A 12,293-nucleotide genomic window follows, 5' to 3' on the forward strand; every position below is an offset into this window, starting at 1 on the left:
AAAGAAGAAGCTTACGGTTAGAGGAAGTATAATTACAGATTTTTTTTCCCTAAAAATAGACTTTCGTATTGCAATCCACATAGTACTTCTGTTCAATCCTGCCTTCTAACACCCTTACAAGGAATCAGTCACCAAGTTTTTGCTGCCCCATCTGAGAACAACATTACGTAAAGGCAGAAATCCAGATTCCAGTGCTGTGTCACTTATTGGGCTGCTTGCTGCAATTTTGATCAAATCACTGTTTCATCAATTGTCCTCTGAATGCTGAGTTCTGTATTAGCTTATCCACTCTATGCATAGGCAGAAAGCTGCCAATCAGTGGTGGGGCGAGGTTACAGAGCTCAGGAATATGGAGAACTACTTGGCAGCAGGTTTACTTGTCCTCTAGTAATAATCACCTGCTGACAAAACACTGATTAAAAAAAAACTACAGCAAGCAGCCCAGTCTGTGACACGTTGATTGAATCAAGAGATCTGCTCCTACATTGTTCTGTTCTCAGATTAGATGTCGAAAACTTGATTACAGGTTCCCTACAAGAAATGTTAAAGTGGTTAGTCACTTTATGGTTCAAATATTAAAATGCTGTAAACAATTATGTTTCTAAACCCTGCCATTGCTAAACCCTAAAGTCCTCATTTCTAACTTCTTGCTGCCCATGCATCCATAAGAATCAAGACGTTATCAAAGCTTCCCCGCTGTCTCTCAGCTTCTTCCATTTCTACCTAGCTACAAATTACAGAGATTTTGCTGCCTGTTATGCGCATGTGCCGAACATTTTCAGAGCCTGCGCAGAACTAGCTGATACCGAAACAGGAAAAGGTCACACAGTTAATTAACAACTGGGGTAAGTAATGAGGAGGTTTGGAGCTATTGGGTATAAAATACAATTGGCTGTACTATTTTGGAAAATGATTAGAATATGGTAAACCCCTATCTTTCATTAGAGATGGGAAAATTGATTGGTAGGATTCCAGTCCATCGGCCAAGTTAGTAATCTGTGACCACAGATCGGGAGGCAGGCGACTCTCTTTACTCCCAGCACTTCGGGCTCCTATTTGGATTAGCCGACCTTGCATTACGTTGTGTGTCGATCATAACGCAGTGATGATGTTGTGCCAGCCATAACTAATGGAGATCTGGGAATGATGGGAGGTAAGAAGACTCAACCGCCTCCTGTCCAATGGTCACAGATTGCTGATCTGGCCGATGGGATAGAGAAAAAAAGTGAAATACAAAGTTGCAGGGCATCATCAATTCAATACGAATCAACATCTTGCATGCAGAAATGCTATGATATGAATGCGTATATGGCGCTCATTTAACTTTGATGCTCAAAGTGGCCACCGTCAGCTGCAATGCACATCTGGACTCTGGACAGCATACTGTATCTTGCTGCATGTTGTGCAATATGGTAGGTGACACGTTTGCACAAGCATCTGTGATACATCGTCATAGGTCCTGCAATGTTGATGGAGGGGTCGCATACACCTGCTGTTTGATGTGACCTCACAGAATGAAGTCCAATGGGGTCAGGTCAGGTGAGCGTGGAGGCCACTCCACGCAGCCACCATACCCAATGACTTGTAGGAAGGTCTCCATAAGATATCGTTTCACGTCCTCAGCCTTGTGAGTTTTACATGATCCAATCATAGCATTTCTGTATGCAAGGTGTCGATGCGTATTGAATTGATGATGCCCTACAACTTTGTAATTCACTTTTTTTCTCTATCTTGTTCCGTTTTGGAGATAAAAATGCTAACTCCGTTTTTTTCCACCAGGGGGCTCTATAGGTGGTTTCATTGCGTAGCGCATGGATACTTTACTATAACCTAGACACCACTTCTATGCCTATAGCTGCCGCCATTCTTAAGGTAATGGTGGTGGACAGGATAAGGGTGGACACACTGTATATTCCAGCACTGAATTAGCATCGGATGCAAGTATTAATGATAGGGCAACACAGAGGCTCAGTAGTTAGCACTGTTGCTCTGAGGTCCTGGATTCACATCCTATCAAGGACAACATTTTTAAGGAGTTTGTATGTTCTCCCCGTGTTTGCATGGGTTTCCTCCTACAATCCAAAAACATATTGATAGGGAATATGGAATATGAGCTGCAATCGGAACAGTGATAATAATGGAATTAATGGTGCTACATAAGCAAGAAAAAATAAATAATAAATGGCCTTCAAATGTTTAGTTTGTTGTTGTTTCTCCATTGAATCTTGTGATGTTAGTGGAGTCTCTAATATAATCTATTAATCTTAATCTTCCTAATAGAATTTCATTGTAAAATAATTCTTCCTGTTTACATATTAATTATGCCAACTCTGCCACAGAAACACCATTGAGTATTTTTTTTTACCCAGCAGACTCTTACTCATTCATTCATGATGATCATGTGCCTTGTACATCAGTAAGTGAGACTACTGGGCTCAGGGCAAAGACACAGTCAACTTTACCCCGAGCGATGCCTTTAGCATTACTTACAAATGAACCAGACAAAAATACAGAAAACATAATAAACAATAGAAACATGCTAAAATAAGATCTGACCACTAAGAGTAAACATGTACGAATACAATGCTCATCATCTATTCCTGGAAGTCATTACTTGTATTTTATCAGATTTATTCTTTCTTTTCTGAATATATGGTCAGACTTAATCAAGAACAAGTGGATAGATAACGATCTATACATTATATGGCCCTGATGCATCAAGACCACCAATTTTCTCACCGATCTGGATGAGTGAACATGGTGGAGTCAGAAGATGTGTATGTTTCTTCATGAATCTGGAGTGTCTGATAAGTGGTATGTGCTTCTATGCGTTTTGCAAGGAATCTTACACTTGCCCCTGACTGGAGTAAGATTTTTGGTGGTAAGAAGACCACAGCTCATCATGAATTAAATGAGCCATTGTGTCACGCCCAAGCTCAACCTATTTTGGCGTAGCTCGGAGAAACTGGAGTGAAAATGCCAAAAGTCGTAACATTTTTGCGCCACTGTGACTTGCACCAAATTTTGCCCCTTTTCAAAGCAATTTACACCAGAATTCTGGCAAAATTGCTTGGATAAATTGGGGTCTATATGTGTATTATATAGGAATCAACGTCCCTTTGCACCGTCAGGCGGACCATATATCTTTTATATATTTCAGCAGGATTGGCTGATGTGTACAGATGCATTACAACTCCCCCTTGATGTAGGATGGGAAAGGGATCAGACAAGTAACTCAGGATCGCTACAGGATATGTATTTTCAAACTCAGTATAAACTTTATAGTATAAAAAGTATGTATATAGTGTAAAAGTGTGTGTATATAGAATGTGCAGAATTATTAGGCAAATGAGTATTTTGATTACATGATAATTTTTATACATGTTGTCCTTCTACAAGCTATATAGGCTTGAGAGCCAACTACCAATTAAGTAAATCAGGTGATGTGATTTCTGTAATGAGGAAGGGTGTGGTGTAATGACATCAACACCCTATATAAGGTGTGCTTAATTATTAGGCAACTTCCTTTCCTTTAGCAAAATAGGTCAGAAGAGAGATTTGACAGGATCTGAAAAGTCCAAAATTGTGAGATGTCTTGCAGAGGGATGCAGCAGTCTTGAAATTGCCAAACTTTTGAACTGTGATCACTGAACAATCAAGCGTTTCATGGCAAATAGCCAACAGGGTCGCAAGAAGCGTGTTGGGTAAAAAAAGGCGCAAAATAACTGCCCATGAATTGAGGAGAATCAAGCTTGAAGCTGCCAAGATGCCATTTGCCACCAGTTTGGCCATATTTCAGAGCTGCAACGTTACTGGAGTATCAAAAAGGAAAGGTGTGCCATACTCAGAGACATGGCCACGGTAAGGAAAGCTGAAAAACGACCACCTTTGAACAATAAACATAAGATAAAACGTCAAGACTGAGCCAAGAAATATCTTAAGGCTGAACTCACACGAACGTATTAAAAAACGGTCCCATTCTCGTTTGCGAGAGTCGGACGAATTTTTCTCACTTGTCATCAGTGTGCACTCAGTGTGCTGTGAGTATGCTGTCAGTATGCAATCCGTTTTTTTGCACAGCAGCTGTTACTCATTTTCAGTCATGTACAGGAGAATTTACAGTGTTCTGTGCTACATGATAGGATTGTATTTAGAAAAACGGATGTCACTAGGATGGTCCGTGTGCCGTCCGTGTGACATCTGTTTTTTCCTCGCACCCATTGACTTGTATTGGCAAGTCTCGGACGTATTCTGGATCAAATCGCAGCATGCTGCCGCTTTTCTCGCATCCAGAATCTGGATGCAAGAAAAGCTGACCAACAGCTCTCCCTCATTGACTAGTATTGGTCAGAGTGCAATGCGAGAATTTCTCGCATTGCTCTTGTCCGTATTTGTCGCTCGTGTGAGCGTACCCTAAGACTGATTTTTCAAAGCTTTTATGGACTGATGAAATGAGAGTGACTCTTGATGGGCCAGATGGATGGGCCAGAGGCTGGATCAGTAAAGGGCAGAGAGCTCCTCTCCGACTCAGATGCCAGCAAGATGGAGGTGGAGTACTGGTATGGGCTGGTATCAAATATGAACTTGCGGGACCTTTTCGGTTTGAGGATGGAGTGAAGCTCAACTCCCAGACCTACTGCCAGTTTCTAGAAGACAACTTCTTCAAGCAGTGGTACAGGAAGAAGTTGGTATCGTTCAAGAAAAACATGATTTTCATGCAGGACAATGTTCCATCACATGCATCCAACTACTCCACAGCGTGGCTGGCCAGTAAAGGTCTAAAAGGTGAAAAAATAATGACATGGCCCCCTTGTTCACCTGATCTGAACCCCATAGAGAACCTGTGGTCCCTCATAAAATAGGAGATTTACAGAGAGGGAAAACAGTACGCCTCTCGGAACAGTGTCTGGGAGGCTGTGGTGGCTGCTGCACGCAATGTTGATCGTAAACAAATCAAGCAACTGACAGAATCTATGGATGGTAGGTTGTTGAGTGTCATCATAAAGAAAGGTGGCTGTATTGGTCACTAATTTAGTGTGGTTTACCTGGCGAAAATAAACAAATGAGATGGGAATATATTTGTTTTTTATTAAATTGCCTAATAATCCTGCATAGTAATAGTTACCTGCACAAACAGATATCCTCCTAAGATAGCCAAATCTAAAAAAAAAAACACTCCAACTTCCAAAAATATTAAGCTTTGATATTTATGAGTCTTTTGGGTTGATTGAGAACATAGTTGTTGATCAATAATAAAAAAAATCCTATAAAATACAACTTGCCTAATAATTCTGCACATGGTGTAGTGTATACGTTTGTATATAGTATAGAAACACAAATGAAAGATGAAAAAAATATAAAAAAATAAATTAAAACATTAAGTCCATATAATAATAATAATAATAATAATAATGATAATAATGCATCTATATGCACGTATCAATAGAAAAGTCCAAAAAAGCAAGTTTGGAGCACGTTATTTTACAGGCAAAGTCCTATAAATACTCTGGGTAGGGACCTTACGGTAACAGGGTGAAAGTTATCAGATAATGGAGTGAAATTTACCAAGGACCACAAACAGACCTTTGTAGTGGCTGGATCCATGTAACGAACTAGGTGAAAGGTTACTGGGTAAAAAGTCATTCTGTATAAGGCTCGCAGGGGTCTGTGCAGCTGCTGCCTGCCGAAAATTCCCACAGACACAGCTGCCCGTGACCACGCTGCGCCTCTGTGGGCGCTCACGTTCTACAGGAACTCATGTTTAAGGGATTTTTTGTGCTGTAACTTATGTTAGACTTGATGACGGCAATGCCTTTATCAGGATCTGGACCCTTTTGTGTAACAGCGTACAATGGGCATTTGAGCTTTCTCATTGCTGCTCATTTATCCCAGAGAAGAGAGCTGGTGAATGTGTGGGTAGATGTAAGAAAGCTGGAAGGTTAGACACTTATCCTGTATAACCAAAGTCACCCATTCACATTTACTGTCATTCCCTGTCAAACTATCAACGAAAGGAGCCCAATTACTTATGTAAAGGCAACTTGTCAGCTGATTCCATCCACCTTGCAGCGTTTCAGAGAAAAACCTACTTTAAGAGCTGCCGAGGACTGAGCCGTATGGACAGGCGAGACCTCGGCGGCTTGTACCTGCCCACTGCCCTGGAGTGACAGGTCTCTTCCTGCATTTGTGTATAGGGAGAGGCATGGCAGCCATCAAGAAGAAGCTGACGGGGACTTATCCAACTATTAAACTATGTTTTTCAGCATTTCAGAGTTAGGCTCGTTTCACAAAACTGGCATTTTGCTGGATGCCAGATACGGCACGCATGCAGTACAGTACAGTCATTTAAGCCTGCTTTACATGTTACGATTCTGCATACGATATCGTATGCGATCGTAACCGCCCCCATCGTATGTGCGGCACGTTCAATTTTATTGAATGTGCCGCACAAACAATTAACCCCCGTCACATGTACTTACCCGTCCATACGACCTCGATGTGGGCGGCGAACGTCCACTTCCTGGAGTGGGAGGGACGTTCGGCATCACATCGACATCACGCGGCAGCCGGCCAATAGAAGCAAAGGGGCGGAGCTGAGCGGGACGTAAACATCCCACCCACCTCCTTCCACATTGTGGGCCGGGAGTTGCAGGACGCTGGTAAGATCTGTTCATCGTTCCCGGGGTGTCACACACTGCGATGTGCGCTACCCCAGGTACGATGAACAACCTGACGTTCAATCCATGAGGAATGAACGACGTGCGTGCGATGAACATTTTACCGTTCATTCGCAATTGCACGGAGCTGCTACACACTACAATGTACCTTACGATGCCGGAGAAGCGTCACTTACAACGTGACCCCGCCGACACATCGTAAGATATATTGTAGTGTTTAAAGCGGGCTTTACAGTGGATGCACGACACCATGCAGACAAATGCGGTTGTGCATGAAGTATACAACCGCATGGTGTTGCTCTTCCACTGTAAATGACTGTACTGCATGCGTGCCAGATCCAGCATCCGGCAAAATGCTGAATGTGTGAAATGGGCCTAAAGCCTGCTTTACATGTTACGATTCTGCATACGATATCGTATGCGATCATAACCGCCCCCATCGTATGTGCGGCACGTTTAATTTTGTTGAATGTACCGCACAAATGATTAACCCCCGTCACACGTACTTACCCGTCCATACGACTTCGCTGTGGGCGGCGAACGTCCACTTCCTGGAGTGGGAGGGACGTTCGGCGTCACATCGATGTCACGTGGCAGCCGGCCAATAGAAGCGGAGGGGCGGAGATGAGTGGGATGTAAACATCCCGCCCACCTCCTTCCTGCCGCATTGCTGGCCGGGAGCCGCAGGACGCAGGTAAGATCTGTTCATCGTTCCCGGGGGGGCCACACACTGCGATGTGTGCTACCCCGGGTACGATGAACATCCTGACGTTCAATTCATGAGGAATGAACGACGTGTATGCGATGAACGTTTTACCGATCGCACGTAGCTGTTACATGCTACAATGTACCTTACAATGCCGGATGTGCATCACTTACGATGTGACCCCGCCGACACATCGTAAGATACATTGCAGCGTGTAAAGCGGGCTTTAAACATACCTATCAGCTCTCATGGTGTCTGACAGATCCGACCCGTGGATCACACACTATGTATAAGCTGTCAGGTTCCCTTTAAGGGCAGAAGGTGGAATGAGGAAAAGAAGCACTATAGCACAGATTTAATTAAAGAATTATTGCCCACACCAAAAAAATGTTTTTTTTTCCACTATCTGACATGAAATTAGAATAATCCTTTCCCATTTTAGGTCAATTAGGAACCAAAAATATTTATATTTGCCAAATGCCAGAATAATGAGAGAGAGAGAATGTTTTAAAGCAGTTTTATTACTTTCTGCAAAGTCAAAAGTTTTAAGAAAGTAAACTGTACGGCCTTTAAACAATGTGGGACAAGTTTAAACTTTGCCTTTAAACAATATGGGACAGCCCATATGATGATGTCATGTCTTTGGAAGCTTCTGATAGGTTTATTGGCAACATCTGAGTTAATTAAAAGACACACCTGTGGAGACGGCCGCCGTCGTCCACAGCACTCCGCATTCACCTTCCCACTGACTTTTAACAGATGAAATAAAGGAATTATTTTATACCCAGTGAGTGCCAACCTTTTCTTCCTCTATTATGATTAAAACATCATAGGTGTCTCTTTGTCTTTTTAGATAGTGTATGTAAACTTCTGGCCTCAACAGTATATATATATATATATATATATATATATACACAAAGTGGGTGAAATAAGTATTGAACATGACACCAGTTTTTTAAGTAAATATCTTTCTAAAGGTGCTATTGACATGAATTTCTCACCAGATGTCGATAACATCAGATTCAATCCAGACACGCAAAAAAAAGAAAAATGAAACCATAGATGTCCAAAAATGTAGTGTTGTGCCTTTCTTGGTGATGACAGCTTTAAGATGCCTCCTGTAAGGAGAAAATAGTCACATGCATTGCTCAGGTGTAATTTTGGACCATACTTCCACACAAACACTCTTCAACTCCTGAAGGTTCCATGCGCTCCTTCTATGAACTCAGCTTTAGTTCCCTCCATAAATTTTCTATTGGATTCAGGTCAGGTGATTGGCTGGGCCATTCTACCCGCTTTGTTGTCTTTCTCTAAAACCAATTGAGAGTTTCTTTGGCTGTGTGTCTGGGATCATTGTCTTGCTGAAATGTCCACCCTTGTTTCATCTTTATCATCCTGGTAGATGACAGTAGATTTTTATCAAGATTGTCTCGGAACATTTGTCCATTCAGCCTTCCTTCAATCATATGAAGTTTGCTATTGCTGTATGCTGGAAAGACAGCCCCACACCATGATGTTTCCACCTCCAAACTTCACATTTGTTATGGTGTTTCGGGGGGATTTTGTAGTGACATTTGGCCTCCAAATATGGGGCATATTATGGCATTCAAAGAGTTCAATTTCAGTCTCATATGACAAGATTATATTCTCCCACTATTTTACAGGCCTGTCCAAATGTTGTGGAGCAAACTTCATACGCCCTTGAAGATGTTTTTTGTTCAGCAAAGGAGTCTTGCATGGTGAACGTGAATACAGGCCATGGAGGTGTAGAGCATTACTTATTGTATTCTTTGAAACAATTATTCCTGCTGATTCCAGGTCTGATTCAATTCTTCTGATAATTCTGATAATTCTTTTCACTCCTCTGTTTGAAATCTTGTGGGGAATACCTGGTCATTGCTGGTTTATGGAGAAATTATGCTTTTCCACTTCTGGATTATGGTTCAAGAGTGCTCACTGGAGCCTTCAGAAGTTCAGAGATTTGTCTGTAACCAATGCCATCAGTATGTTTTGTAACAATGAGGTTGCAAAGGTCTTGAAACAGCTCACTGGTTTTACACCATCATGAAATGTTTCTTGTGTGGCAACTTGGTAATAGGAGACTTTTTTATAGGTCATCAGTTGAACCAGCTGATACTAATTTCACTAAGTGACAGGAGTGCTCTCTAATAGATTTCACCTGGTTTTATGACTTGCTATGTTTTATTGAATACAGCAAGATAAAGCAGTGGTGAACTGCCCAAGCCACAAAACTAATGCACTAACAAGATGCAGCCAAACCCCCAATGGATGGAGACATCACAGGTGCAAGAGGAGCAAATCACTCACACAACTCCAAAGCATGGAGGGGGTGATCGCTGGATGATAAATTTGCACACTAGTGGCTTGCATAGGGCTCCATTCACACTTACAGGAACATAGTAACCTAGTCAGGAGCCTATTACACGCCAATACTATTCGACCAGGCGGGCTGCTCGGTACTTATGTGCACCATATAGGGACGGGGACTCCATTATGCAAGTCCAAACATAAAGGGGCCTGGCTGCACCCCGTATAAAATGTTATGTTCATAAATGTTTTTCTATATGTATAGATTAGTGTAGGGACCTACAAGTATGAGGAACCATGACGTGGTTTGTAGATACCGTTATTTTGGCCATAATATCGACTAATACCTCAGATATTTTTTATATTTATTTTTGTGCACATAACATGTTATACAGGATGCAGCCAGGCCCCTTCATGTTTGGATTTGCATAATGGAGTCCCCGTCCCTATATAGTACACATTAGTACTTGGTCGAATAGTATGGACATGTAATAGGCTGCTGACTAGGTTACTATACACCTGTAAGTGTGAACGGAGTCCTATTCAAGCCACTAGTGTGCAATTTTATCATCCATCGATCACCCCCTCCATGTTTTGGAGTTGTGTGAGTGATTTGCTCTTCTTGCACCTTTGATACCTCCATCTTTGGGGGGGTTTGGCTGCATCCTGTTAGTGCATTCGTTTTTTTGGCCTGGGCAGTTCACCACTGCTTTATCCTGCTGTGAGTATCTTAAACTGTGGAGGATATTTAGTCCTTTTTTTGTTGTTTTTCTATGTCTTCTTGCACCTCTCTTCCTTCACGTGTTGAATACTTTTTCCCCTATGTAATTTCTCAGTATTACACATCACTAAATGTATAGACTATGTATGTATATCTATGGCTTGATTTCTTTGCCTGCGTGGATTGGATGGGTTGTTACCGACATCTGGTGAGATATTCATGTCAATAGCACCTTTAGAAATATATTTACTTTGAAAATTGGTGACGTATTCAATATTTATTTCACCCGCTGTACGTGTTGAACTGCCCCTCCCCAAAGTCTTTTACTACCTCATGGGTGGCACAATATTTAAAAAATAAATAAATAAATAAAAAGCATGTAAAAATAAATATAAAGCAACTATCCTGCCTGTGTCAGGCGCACTACAATACTTTGATCTGCCTTGCTCAGATCAAAGTACGCCTGTGCAGGACCCCAATGCTGGCTAATGTGCATTAGGTAGGACGCGTCATGCACCCAGGCTTCAGAAGGAGGACAAAGATGGCCGAAAGAGGAGGCGCCGGTACTGGAGAATGGAGACACCCATCCGACCATTCTGCACTGCACTGCCCGTTAGGTGAGTATTATAGTTAGTGAGTATTTACATTCTACATAGCGGCCTGGGCTCTTATATACAGTATTCTGGAATGCTATATATAAGAGCCCAGTGGTGGTGGCCCAGCTTATAGTCATCAAATCTGCTGACAGGTTCCCTTTAAATGCTATAATATGGTTTTTGATTCCTCCAAGTAATAATAATCAATTACTGTGTGACAGATGATTTGCTTCTGTTATTATTGTTAGAATATATTGTCTCTTTTATCGTTAATCGCCATCCCCTTTATTATATAAACTTGCTATTTTCACTTTCATAGCATCATTACAATGTGGGAGTCAGAATAAATTCCGGACACTGAATACTGATGATGCAGACTGTCCGCATTCCACTCCTCTGCATCATTTACTATAATATCATCACGTAAATAGTGACTATATCAATGTTCCAAAAGGGCTGACCCCAATCTGATGACTGGGACACTGCTGTCTGCATAATGTCCCGAAATCAGCAGAAAAGGAAACTGAATTAGTCACAGATTGCAGCCGTCTCCATAGTTGGATAACCTTTGCTCTAATATTGGGATACAATCGTCATTTGCCGATGATTGTGCGCTGTGCTCGAACAAGTGGTAACAAGAGGGCTGTGTAATAAAACATCTTAGGACATTTGGATTAGAATATGGTCAGTTTATTCTTCCGAAAATTGAAATTATACGCAAATTTTTGCACCTAAACGGGCACACACCTTCACTTCTGCACATTAAGGCTATGTGCCCACGCTGCGGATTTACCGCGGATTTTGCCGCGGATTTGCCGCGGATTTCCCGAAAATCTGCAGCAGCGGCACTTCCAAGCCATTTCAATGGCATTTTGGAAATGCTGTGTCCATGTTGCGGATTTTTCCGCTGCGGATTTGCCGCGGATTTTGATCCGGAAAAATCTGCAGCATGTCAATTGTTTGTTGCAGATTTGGTGCGGATTTTGGGTATAGAATGGATAAAAAAAAAAAAAAAATCCGCATCAAAATCCGCGGCAAATCCACGGTAAATCCGCGGCAAATCCGCAGGTACATTCTACCGTGGACACATAGCCTAATACAATCATAGGGTCCCATAGCGAGAATGGAAGAACTAGACGTGTTATGTTCATGATCAGTGTCATTGGATCTCCTTGATATCCACAAAATATTGATTTTAACCATTAGTGGTAAGCAAGTACCATTTATACATCGTGGGTTTTCTATGTGTCTTCTCAGGATTCCAG

At 41.9% G+C, this 12,293-nt stretch overlaps 1 protein-coding gene across 1 annotated transcript in view; it reads right to left on the reverse strand.

Annotated features, from left to right (window-relative positions):
• Nucleotides 1-12,293, reverse strand: part of LAMB3 (laminin subunit beta 3) — a 128,870-nt gene that overhangs the window by 46,445 nt on the left and 70,132 nt on the right. The window lies entirely within an intron of this gene.

This window comes from Anomaloglossus baeobatrachus, chromosome 2 (assembly GCF_048569485.1).
Source record: "Anomaloglossus baeobatrachus isolate aAnoBae1 chromosome 2, aAnoBae1.hap1, whole genome shotgun sequence".
NCBI classification, from domain to species: domain Eukaryota; kingdom Metazoa; phylum Chordata; class Amphibia; order Anura; family Aromobatidae; genus Anomaloglossus; species Anomaloglossus baeobatrachus.